At 30.6% G+C, this 12,578-nt stretch overlaps 1 long non-coding RNA gene across 1 annotated transcript; it reads left to right on the top strand.

Annotated features, from left to right (window-relative positions):
- Positions 1-4,494: 4,494 nt before the first annotated feature.
- Positions 4,495-5,460, top strand: LOC111415650 (uncharacterized). Its single transcript, XR_002706419.2, has 2 exons — positions 4,495-5,263; positions 5,321-5,460. It is a non-coding gene; the product is annotated as an uncharacterized lncRNA (long non-coding RNA).
- The last annotated feature ends 7,118 nt before the right edge of the window (positions 5,461-12,578 follow it).

Here is a 12,578-nt window from a genome sequence, read left to right as displayed (position 1 = left end):
AATGGTGTAAATTAACAGTTGTATTAAATTAGTTTTAAAAGAAAAACGCTATCCAACAATTAAATTTAATTGAATTGTAAGTTCAAAAAAACTAATTTTCTAAATTTTCAAAATGCTCCCGCCTCGATTTTGACATAATTGTATCTTGCGTATTGTCGATCTAACGACTCGATGTTATTCCTGAGGAGATATTTAGGTAATACAATTTCTAACTCGATTTATTTTCTAATACCTCACGAGACCTTACTGGTGTATTATACAGCTCATTTTTGATTTTGCCCCATAAAAAGAATCTAAAGGTGTGAGGTCAGGTGATCTGAGAGGTTTTAACCAAAATAAAGTAAACAATCCAAATTATAATGTACAATGGACATTGTAACTATCAGCTACAGAATATTTAGTGTAAAAGAACAAAAAATAAAAAAAAAAATAATTGAATTAAACTTAATTGTTTGATCGCGTTTTTCTTTTAAAACTAATTTAATACAACTGTTAATTTACACCATTATTAAAAAAGAACCACTGACTAAAGCATAGCTGTGATCACTGCTCGAGAAATAGCAAATCAAGAGGGACATAACGTAGTTTATACTATTAACCTAGCTACTATGCGTTAAAAGTTGTAATACATTTTCCGAAGGTACTAAAACGTTATAAAATAACTAAAATATTTTTTTTTTTTTAAATTATAAGCGATCGTGAAAATTTTTTCAAGTAAAAGTTATGTGAAATTATACTATCAACCCAACTGAAGAAAAAAAACTTATAAATTTAAAAAAATAGCGAAATTAGTACTCACATCCGGTATAACCGGAAGTACAAAAAGAATGATTTCATGTCGTAATAATCCGTTTTAGCGACCTAATTATGCATTCCAAATGGTTTTCTTATATCACCAATAATAAAGAAAAATATGGGGGTGAGCCACTTTTGAGGGACACCCGGTACATATAAAAATATAAAAAAAAACTTCTTACTTGCTTATATTTTAAATATTTATTGGAACCGGTTTCGACACATAAACGTCATCATCAGCCAAAATCTTTGCAAGCGGAAAATAAAAAAGAAAATTATATCAAAATCTAATTTCGTTATAAAAAGTATATAACTTACGTCATAAATGAAGAAAATTTTCTCCTAACCTTAATATAAAACCTGATCGTATAAATAACTTTTTCAGTTCATACTTCATAAATATGAACCCAAAAATCCCAAAACTTTATTCTTTACCTAAATTGCACAAAATAGACATGCCTATTCGTCCTATTATTGCTTTCAATAATTCACCAACATCTAAACTGGCCAAGTCAGTTTAGAAGAAGAAGTTTATGGTCAACATTTTTCAAATGATTAACTTTAAACCTAAATTTTCCATATCAAATTTCTTGGAATTCATTCAGAACACTAAAAATCTTAATTTAGCAAATAAAATGTTTTTATCCTTTGATGTTACAAACGTATACGCCATTGTACCTATAGATATAACTCTAAAACTAGCAAGTAACCTGTTCGATAGTCATTTCAAAGATAATAATATAATCTCACAATTTAATAATATTTTAAAACACATAGTCACACAAAACTACTGCAGTTTTAACGATAACTTTTATAAGATTAATGAAGGTTTACCAATGGGGAATGGGGATGCCCTGATCTGGGATTTTAGCAGAAATCTACCTGGATTATATCGAAGATAATTTTATAATATCTAATAATAATCCTTACAAAAATAATATCATAAAATGGATAAGATATTATGTAGATGACATCTTTATAATATGGGAAATTAACAATGCAGACTTATGATCTTTTTCATGAGTCCCTTAATAATATTTATAAAAATTTAAAGTTCACGTTGGAATAAGAAATCAATAATAACTAAACTTTTTAGACCTAAAGTTGACTAATGAAGATGATAAATTGATATATTGAGAAAACAAACAACAGTTTCTACAATTATTCCTGACGATTCTGCACATCCTTTTTCCCAAAAAATAGCAAGTTTCCGTTATTTAATTAATAGAGCTTTGGATTACCCATTGTCAAAAGAAAATCGTGTTAAAGAACTCAATTATATCTATTGCTTAGCTAAACAAAATGATTTTTCAAACAATATAATCAACAATGTTTTAAATAAGACAATATTTATATACTAAACCCTTAAAGAACAACATTTGCAAACCTATTACTTTTAATGATACTTCTTAACAAGCCCATAAGATCTTTGCTAAACATGATAACATTGGCTAACATAGTAATAGAAAAACAGTTCTTAACTTGTTATCAAACCATCATTTAAAAAATAATAAAAATAATCTCCAAGATTATGGAGTTTATAAAATCAACTGCAAAGAATGCAATAGTGTATATGTATATTGGGTAAACAGGTCGTAGACTTGATTTAAGACTGCATGAACATAAAACAAAGACGAATTCTAACATATTCAAACTTTATTAACAAATTTTATTTTACTAAAACGTTAGAACAAGTAACAAAAGCAAACGTTAACTTCAGTTGCATAATTAAAAAAAAACAATTACAAATCATACACAGTTAAATTAAATGTTGGATATATCCGCCATTAGCTTCAATGCACGCAGCAATTCTTCGACGCATTGACTGTCTACCACGCAGGAAAATTCCTGGAATGTAATTAATCTCTTAATTGGTCAACATTTTCAACTAAAGTAGCGTAGACTTGGGTTTTCAGATGGCCGCAAAAGAAGAAATCTAAACAATTATGTTCGGGAGATCGCGGTGGTCAAGCGTGCGGACCTCTTCGACTGATCCAACGGTTTGGGTATTCGTAGTCCAAGTATTGGAGAGCAACTAAACTAAAGTGGGCCGGAGCTCCATCATGCATAAAGTACATGTTTTGTCTTACTTGAAGCGGTACATCTTCCAGCAGTCCCGGCAGTACTTCTTCTAGAAATTTTCGATAGTCTGCACCGTTTAATCTGTTCGGTAAAAATGTAGGCCTATCAAATGATGACCGACGATGGCAGCCAACATTTACGGAAAATTGTTGTTGATGATGGCCTTCTGCAATTTCATGTGGATTTTCTTCTGCCTATATGTGGTTATTGTGAAAATTGAAAATACCATCCTTCGAGAAAGATGCTTCATCGGTAAACAGAAGTTCGGCTCCAAACTCGGGATTTTGAGTTATTTTGTCTTGCAACCATGTACAAAAAGCCAATCTTGGCGGAAAATCTCTTGGCAATAAGGCTTGTACTCTTTGGATATGGTAGGGATACAAAAGTTGCCTTTTCAAAATTCTCCAAACCGTCGGGTGAGATAGGTTTACGTTGTGAGCAATTTTTCTGATACTTGTCGTCGAATTTTCATCAATTTCGTTGAGGACAGCCTCTTCTATTGGGGGATTTGCAATTTCCATAGACCATTATCAGCAGTATTCCTTTTAAAACTTCCATTTTCCCACAGTCGTTGGTGAATACGTAGAAACAAGTTATGGTGTGATACTGGGCGATCAGGATGTCTTTCTTGATACAACCGCCTTGCTTCTGCCGAATTACCGCACGCCATTCCGTAAAGGTAATGCATTTCGCACATTTCAGCGTTTGTGTAATTCATTTTTAATTTTGTAATACAAGTTTACTTTTTGCAGGTATAAACTAAATGTTATTTTGACAGGAGGTAGCTTTTGTTATAAAATTTAAAAGCAACTTGTTAAAAATAAATTATACAATTTTTTACACAAACGCTGAAATGTGCGAAATGCGTTACCTTTACGGTTTGGAGAATTTTGGAAAGACAACTGTTGTATCATTTTTATTATTTTGCAATTATGAAGTTAATGCTTGCTTTTGTTACTTGTTCTAACGTTTAATTTTGTTTGCATACATTTTGTTTAATTGTAAAATGAAATTTTTATTTCAAAAAAATGACCATGTTTTTCAACATAAAAGTTGATTTTTCTAGAAAACGGTCAACTTTAGAGCTCATGACCTACAGTACCTTTTTTGTGTAGAAAACAATGACGGTTCAAATGGGTGTCAAAATCTTCACCAACTACGACTTTTAAAAAATTTTTTCCCGCACTAAATTTAGCTTATTATGAGCAGAAATTGCTTACAAACGCTGTTTTCAGTACGATAACCGAAATATAGTTTCGGAAATATTCGCAAAAAGCGATTTTTTTTATTAAATTTCAACACCCTGTATCTCGAAAATGGATATACCTATATCCACATTATATTCCGAATTTGAAGTAAAATTTGCCCGATTTTCAGTGAAACTACTGTGTATTTTAAGCAGATCTATAATAATTATTTTGATTTGCCAAGTATAGTGGAATGCATTATCAAAAGGGTTACTTGAATTATTTTTGAAAACATGAAATTCTTTGTGATTCTATTTTCCGCATTTTCGGTACACCCCGCTAAAGATTTTGCCAAGAAAATATAAATCGGGATTGACGGGGTGTTATATTTTCGGATGCAAAAATAGAGTCAAGAAAAAAACTTCCTTTTGTCAAAAGAAGTGAAAAAAAAAAATTAAGAAATGGTGCGTCAACGCAATGGCCGTAAATGAGTTAAAATATTGAGACGTTCTATGATATTAAATATTCAACATTTCATCTTAAATGAGATTTTACATTGAATTGTAACTAAATTCTTTAACTTTACGAAAATATAGAGAAAACGCAATTGTATTAAGAATTAAGATTCAACGTTTTGAAAGAAAGTGAGTTTAAGCGCGAAGACAATAAAATTCAAAAATTGCAGAAATGTATTTCAAAACTAAGAAACTAATTTTTTAAGTTAAATTATTTTATTTTTAATGAATATTGAGAATTAGTTCGCCCCTCTACTCTCCGATTCTTCGGCCGTACTCGGCAAAGCGACCTTGTGAAGGCTTTTTTTCTGTCTCTTTTCCATGGTGAACACACCAAAAATGATACTGACGTCGATTCGTTTGATATTGTCGGCACCTCGTTTTGTGACCTTGATTTAAAATCCGCCATCTTATCGAGGGTACCAAAGGCGCGTATTAAAATGAAAAAGTTATTGGATAATTTACCACCAATAGCAGCAATACCTTGGTGCCTCTCCATAATGTGGCGTCAGTTTTGGCGAAATACTCCTAGTGACACTTCTGGTTATTCTGTGGTTAACTTATGTTGTTCCGATAGTACATATATATGACCGGCGTGTTTATTTTAACTCATTGTAAAAAATGTCGCTTCGAACCAACGTTCTTAACATAGTGAGCATAACATGCCATGCAATAAGGCCAAATGTAAGTTTTAATTTCATACTTGTTTAATTTTTTAATTTACTTTTATATTATTTTCAGCCAATCTTAGAGGTGGTTGATCCTGCCACCATATTTTCAATCATCCTCGGAGGATACATAGTCTGCTATAATGATAAGTTTTATGTGTGTTATAAGTTATTGAATTTTTATGTCACTTTTAATATATGTTGTAAAATTTATGTTTGATTTTAAATTTTTTTTCATCCTATTTAACCCCAATACTAAAAATTGTTTATGAGGTGAGCATACGATGGAATGTAAAGCGTATTGCTATGTATCCTAGGCCTTGAGGTCTTATATACAGGTGTCCCGTATCTTCCGCATCAGAGTATTATACGGTTGTAGGATACATTATTCTGAAGCGATCTTTCTAATAAAATTTTTCCGAAATGTTTATAACAACCGCACGGGAACTGTTTAAACTCGACCAATAGCAGATCGTAAATCAGACACAGGACGCGCCGTTCATAATACGTTTCTCACGTGTACTCACCAATAGATTGGACACGGAAAGAGAAATATAGACATCTTTAAACAGTTCCCGTACGGTTATTATAAACATTTCGAAAAAAATTTATTAGCAAAATCGCTTCAGAATAATGTATCGTACAACCGTATAATGATCTCTGATGCGGAAGATACGGGACAACCTGTAGAATCTAGAGTTCGTATGCTGTTGTCCCCACCACGCCTAAAATGAAGCCCGAAAGGTCGCCATGTCAGATGTTCGAAATTCCTATATATACTTATGCAAGAATTTACATATATTATAAACTGGAAAAACAGAAAATAATATCCAAAACAAAACACATTAATTTCTTATTGATAAATAATTATTAATTATATAATAGTTTAAAAGAACTTAATAATTTTTAGCAATAACTCTTATAATTAACATAAACTAAGAAGAAAATATTTAAAACAATTCTGATTGATCTCGTTTACCTTTGGCTTATAAATAATTGGTAGTTTATTTTAAAAGAACTGAACATTCCTTAATAATAAATGGGATGAAATTCTTCATATTTGTCTAATATGTATAATAAAATATGATGTAGGTAAAAGTAAAAACTTTTTGAGAAATACTAAAATGTTTAATTCAATTCAAGCAGACATGTTTCGAAACTAATATTTCATCTTCAGTACTTAGAATATTATACAATATAATGGAAAAATATTTTGTTAGTAGGTGGGGTTTAGGAATGGATCTAAATTTCTTTCAACTTAATTTACAAACAAAAAATTAATTTAACAAAATCAAAAAATTTCAATAATATAGTTTAAATCTTGGAAGGTAACAAGATATGTTACCTTCCAAGATAACCCACCTACTAACAAAATATTTTTCCATTATATTGTATAATATTCTAAGTACTGAAGATGAAACATTAGTTTCGAAACATGTCTGCTTGAATTGCATTAAACATTTTAGTATTTCTCAAAAAGTTTTTACTTTTACCTATTTCCCTATTTCCTTAATAATAAACTTTACTTGAACTTCAATTGTTGATTTCAAGTGAAGTAACCAGAAACATTTTATGGACTGTTGTAAATAAGCTTCCAACTTACCAAATTATAAAAATATATGTGAAACAAAAAGAATTCGAAGACCTTCAACAAAAATAAAATTTTAATAAAAATAACAATATATTTATGAGAATTGTGAGGTTATTTATTATTTCTTCTACTGGTAGGGTTTTGGAGTTCGAAGATTGTGAGGTTATTTTTTTTTCTACTGGTAGGGTTTTAGAGTTCGAACTTCCGTTCATATCATTCTCCAGTCACAAGGTGAATTATTCTCCATTAGTTCCACTTCCCATTACACGACATCTTCCTTCTTCAGCTCCATCGAACTTTCCCGTGGTTTGACATTTTATAAATATATGAAACACACGCAATAACAAATCTTACATATACAGTATGTCCCCGGATGGAGTTACAAAGAGGAAAAAAATTTGTATTACCGATTTTTCAAACTTATTTCAGCATAAATAATGCGTCGGATATGTTCAAACCACTAAATCGCACGAATTTTATAATTTAACTATAGAAGTTAACTAATTACTCCCATTTTTATGTAAAAATTTTCTAAATTGAAAATGTTTCAAGTTCAATTTATGGTATGTAACCATAAAAGTTACCACTTATGTAAGTGAAAAATATACGGACAAATTAAATTAAAATATGGCTAAATAATTGAATAAAATATTTTAAATGCAAATTTATGTAATAACACACTATGTAAGTTTGCAAGTGAACAAATCAACTATTCATTTAAACAAATCACCTTCTAATTCGGCACACATTTGAAGACGAGTTCTAAATTCTTTGTAAGAATTACAAAATTCCACCAGTGGCAGAGATTCTATCGCATTAATTATTCTTAGTTTTAATAGTTTTGCATCGTCTTGTAATGGTTCACTGTAAACAATTTGTTTCAATCGTCCCCAACAATGAAAAATGTAATGAAAAAATCCATAATTGTATGATCAGACGTAGTCCTGGTGGCCATAAAATAGGACCAGTTCAATACGTTCTTATAATGTACAGGGTGTCCCAATTTCGATGTCCGCATAGGCTATCTCCGAAACTACAAGAGATAGAAAAAAAGTAGCTTACATGTCATGATCTCGTTTTTCGAAAAAATGCTAATGCCGAAAACTCCGAACAGCTATCGTCTTTTGTTTTCGCCCTATCGGCAAAAAGTGAAAATTTTGCGAAAACGACAATTGCGAATATCTCACTTATTATCAACGAAGGAGTATTATAAATAAAACATTATATGGGCAACTTTTTACGAAGAATTCAGTGGCGTAGATAGAATTTTTTTCCCATCTTTTATTTTCGAGATTTTAGAAGTAACTTTATTTTTTTAAATGGAAACCATAGTTGGCTATGACCTAAAATAATTTGTTATTTTCTTCTGATACCAAATATATATAGTTTGTGGAATATATTTCTTATAGTTATTGAATAATTAACAAAAATTCATTTTATTCTATCTAAAACTAATGTATGTATTTAAAAGTTAATGTTGCTATGGTGATAACCATACATACTATAATGGAATATAATGTATCAATTTTTTTTGTTCTTTCTAAAACTATTGTATGTATTTAAAACTTAATGTTGTTATGGTGATAACCATACCATGATGGGAAACATTGGGTACGTTCAGCAGGTGTCAACAGTTGAATTAAATCAGTCAGCTAGTTGTATGAGCTTTAATACAGCGGAACGAAATCGGCTGAACAAGCAATTGAGAATTAGCAGTTCAGCATAACCTAAAACTATGGCCAACAATAATATTTTTGAAAATTTTGTGTTATTACAAGAGATAATGGATGATGATGTTGATTTTAAGGCTCATTTCATTTTATACAGTTCTGCCAGTTTTCAAAATTAAAGGGGAGAAACAAAAAATATTAATCCTAACCTAGAATTTCATAACCGTTGACAAACTAAGCGCAGATTACTTACGTTGAGATATTTACTAAACTGCTGCGTAACAGCGCTGACTTAGCATATCGTTCAGCCGCGCCTGCTAATATAGCAACTCAACAGTTGACACCGGCTGAACGTGCCCGTTGTTTCCAATTATTGCCAAAGGTTGTACCTAGTAGTATTTAAAAATTCACTAACAACTCTGGCATTATGTGCTGGTGCTCCCTCATATTGAAAATATATCATTTGAGACTTATTTAATGGCAAATTGTCGACCAAAGGCACGATGTGCTGCCTTGACATATTGGGGTATTACCTGAGTTTAAGTTTTTATGGTAGATACTATATGCCAACATTCTATTATCTAAAAGGGCACACCATACATTGAACCCCAACCTTCTTTGAACAGTCAGAGACTTCATTGGTCCAGATGACATTTTGAACAAACAGCAGATTATTTAATTTTTCTAAATATCATCTACAAAATTCTAATCTTAGATTGACATCTCCGGCACGTAAATAATGAATTAGCCCCGCTTTGTATGGTTTATACATATTTTTCTTTCATATTCGGGAGCAGCGGCTTTTGGGTCAGATGTCTTGTTCAATTTCTCTGCAAGATGTTGATGGATTTATCGCAAGTGAAGCCAACACATTGACTTCATCCTCTTGCAGGCCATTTTGGTGTGTTTTAGCACGTGGTTTGGGGAAGGACCAAAAATCTATTAAATTTTCTGCTAACCGGCTGAAGGTTCTTACGTGCGGTTGCCTTTCTTCCGGATACCTTGTGAAATATAATTCCGCGGCTAACGTCGCATTCTTATCTGATAATATATAGCATTCCACATTCCATCATGTTACATTTTCATAATTTTCGAAATTTATTGTAATGTTTTATTCAGTTTTGTTATACTTTGACACCTAACATGCTGGTGCATCGTACCAGCTCATAATGATAGAGTTGTTATTGAATTTTTAAATAAAAACTTTGGCAATTATTTGAAACATTATGTTCCATCATAGTATGGTTATCACCATAGCAACATTAACTTTTAAATACATACATTAGTTTTAGATAGAACAAAATGAATTTTTATTAATTATTCAATAACTATAAGAAATATACCCTACAAACTATATATATTTGTTATCAGAAGAAAATAACAACTTATTTTAGGTCATAGCCAACTATGGTTTCTATTTAAAAAAATAAAGTTACGTCTAAAATCTCGAAAATAAAAGATGGGAAAAAAATTCGTCCTACGCCACTGAATTCTTCGTAAAAAGTTGCCCATATAATGTTTTATTTATAATACTCCATCGTTGATAATAAGTGAGATATTCGCCATTGTCGTTTTCGCAAAATTTTCACTTTTTGCCGATAGGGCGAAAACAAAAGACGATAGCTGTTCGGAGTTTTCGGCATTAGCATTTTTTCGAAAAACGAGATCATGACATGTAAGTTACTTTTTTTGTATATCTTTTAGTTTCGGAGATAGCCTATGCGGACATCGAAATTGGGACACCCTGTACATATTAATCCTGCTAATGAAGATACTTCATAAAATATTTCTTTATCCAATAAATATTTGTTGAGGGTTTTCGTTGTCACCAATTTTCGTTGGCAATTAAACAACTTTTTCCTTAACTGATTTATTTTATTTTTAACGAAATTTGGCATAATACGGTGACTTAACCATTCGACGATATCAATACACAGGAAAAAATCGTGTCGTGTAAAAATTTTAGAGTAGTTGGTAAAAAGAATTAGAGTAAAAATTGTAATACCACATGGTAAAAACAATTCTAATGTACAGGGTGGGCAAATTTGGGTGTTATTATAGGCTATCTCAGAAACTATAAGAGATACGGAAAAAGTAGGTGCCATGTCCCGGTCTCTTTTTTCGAGACTAGTCCAATCCCGTAAACACCAAACCTCTATCTTCTTTTGTTTTTAAGTTATAGCCAAAAAGTCAAATTTTAGTGTTTTCAAAAAATACTCATATTTCGTTTATTTTTGAAATTAGAGAAATGGGGTTAATGCATTCTACAGGCACTTTTTTAAGTAGAATATACTGCCGTTGAAACATTTTAAAAATATTTGATGATTTTTGAGCTACAACATACATACTTGTATTTTTTTAAATACAAACTATAGTAGATTATGGTCTTACTGAAAAGAGCATATTTTTAGCTTTCCAATGATGTATTGCACGCATGGTGTATTTGGGGAAAATAAGTGTTATTTTTTAATTTTAAAATATTAAAGATTAATTTTAAAAATTTTAATTATAGTAGGCGAAGAAAACGTTAAATGCCACTTAGTTACTATAGTAACGTGAGTTTACTGATCATTTCATTCATGAATTTTTCGAAACGAGTTTCCCGCTTAAAAATTCCTCATTATCTTTAAATACATAAAGCGATAAAATTAAAAAATTATTCTTTGAATATAATAAATAAGGCTCCATATGCCATATAAACATCGTTTCAATGGAAAGTTCGCTGCACAGTTTATGCTCCCTAATCTTCCTCTATCTCACCAAATTTCAAAAGAACAGGTTGCTAATATAAAAAAACTTCTAAATCTCATGGTTGCGGAAAATTGGGAAGATACTACCGAAGATTTCATTCATTGATACCCAACTGTTCTAACCTTACAACCAGTAAGTTTAGTAGAAGATGACACAGTCTGTGACTGTTTAGTCAAAGTCAGGAATAAGAACACTGAGAAATTTAAATCAACTATTCAAAGTTTTTATTCGTTGGTACAAAACCAACTTTATTCTGCATAATGGTACAAGACTAACTTTCTGTCATATTCGTGCAAACCCATATAGTAATTAGGTAGTATTTACTGTCTGAACCCGCCTACTATAATCAAAATTATGAACTTTAGCGCTTACTATTTTGAAATTGGAAATTAACTCTTATTTTCCGCAAATACACCATACATGCGATACATCATTGGAAAGCTAAAAATATGCTCTTTTTATTACCATCATAATCAAGTATAGTTTGTATTTAAAAAAATACAACTTTGTGTTGTATCTCAAAAATCAACAAATATTTTTAAAATTTTTCAACGGCAGTATATTCTACTTAAAAAAGTGTCTTAAGAACGTATCAACCCCATTTCTCTAATTTCAAAAATAAACGAAATATGAGCATTTTTTAAAATCACAAAAATTTGATTTTTTGGCTATAACTTAAAAACAAAAGAAAATAGAGGTTTGGTGTTTGCGGGATTGGGTTAGTCTCGAAAAAAGAGACAGAGACATGGCACCTACTTTTTTCATATCTCTTATAGTTTCTGAGATACCCTATAATAACACCAAAATTTGCCCACCCTGTACACTATATTTAATATTAATATAGAGTTCATATATTATTCACTTAATATAACTATAATAATATAGTTTTAAAAAACTAAAAAATATGGAATAATCTGACCATCCTAATTTTCTAAACATCACAAGTTTCACCTTTCTCTTTAAACTTATAATAGTAAAACATAAGTTGCGATTTAAAGTGTATTTTATTTTGTATAAACTAAGTAATAAATTAATAAATAAACTAAACTAACAAATAAGACAATAACTATTCGATCAGTATTACTATATCAGTACAATAACTTATTCTAAGGTAAACTATAACTAAATAAACTAAATTATGTAAATAAACTAATATCATGGAATAATACGGTTACATCACTTTCCTCATTTATAAACATATATGCACATTTGTGCATTTATTTCAGTAGCTTCTTCAACTTGTACGGATTTTTTTCGTAAGTCATTAAATAATATCCAATTGGCATTGTTGGGCACAAATGCTGAGTACTGTCCTACAT

The sequence above is a fragment of the Onthophagus taurus genome, chromosome 6 (assembly GCF_036711975.1).
Source record: "Onthophagus taurus isolate NC chromosome 6, IU_Otau_3.0, whole genome shotgun sequence".
NCBI classification, from domain to species: Eukaryota; Metazoa; Arthropoda; class Insecta; order Coleoptera; family Scarabaeidae; genus Onthophagus; species Onthophagus taurus.
This window is presented reverse-complemented; position numbering and strand designations above follow the sequence as displayed.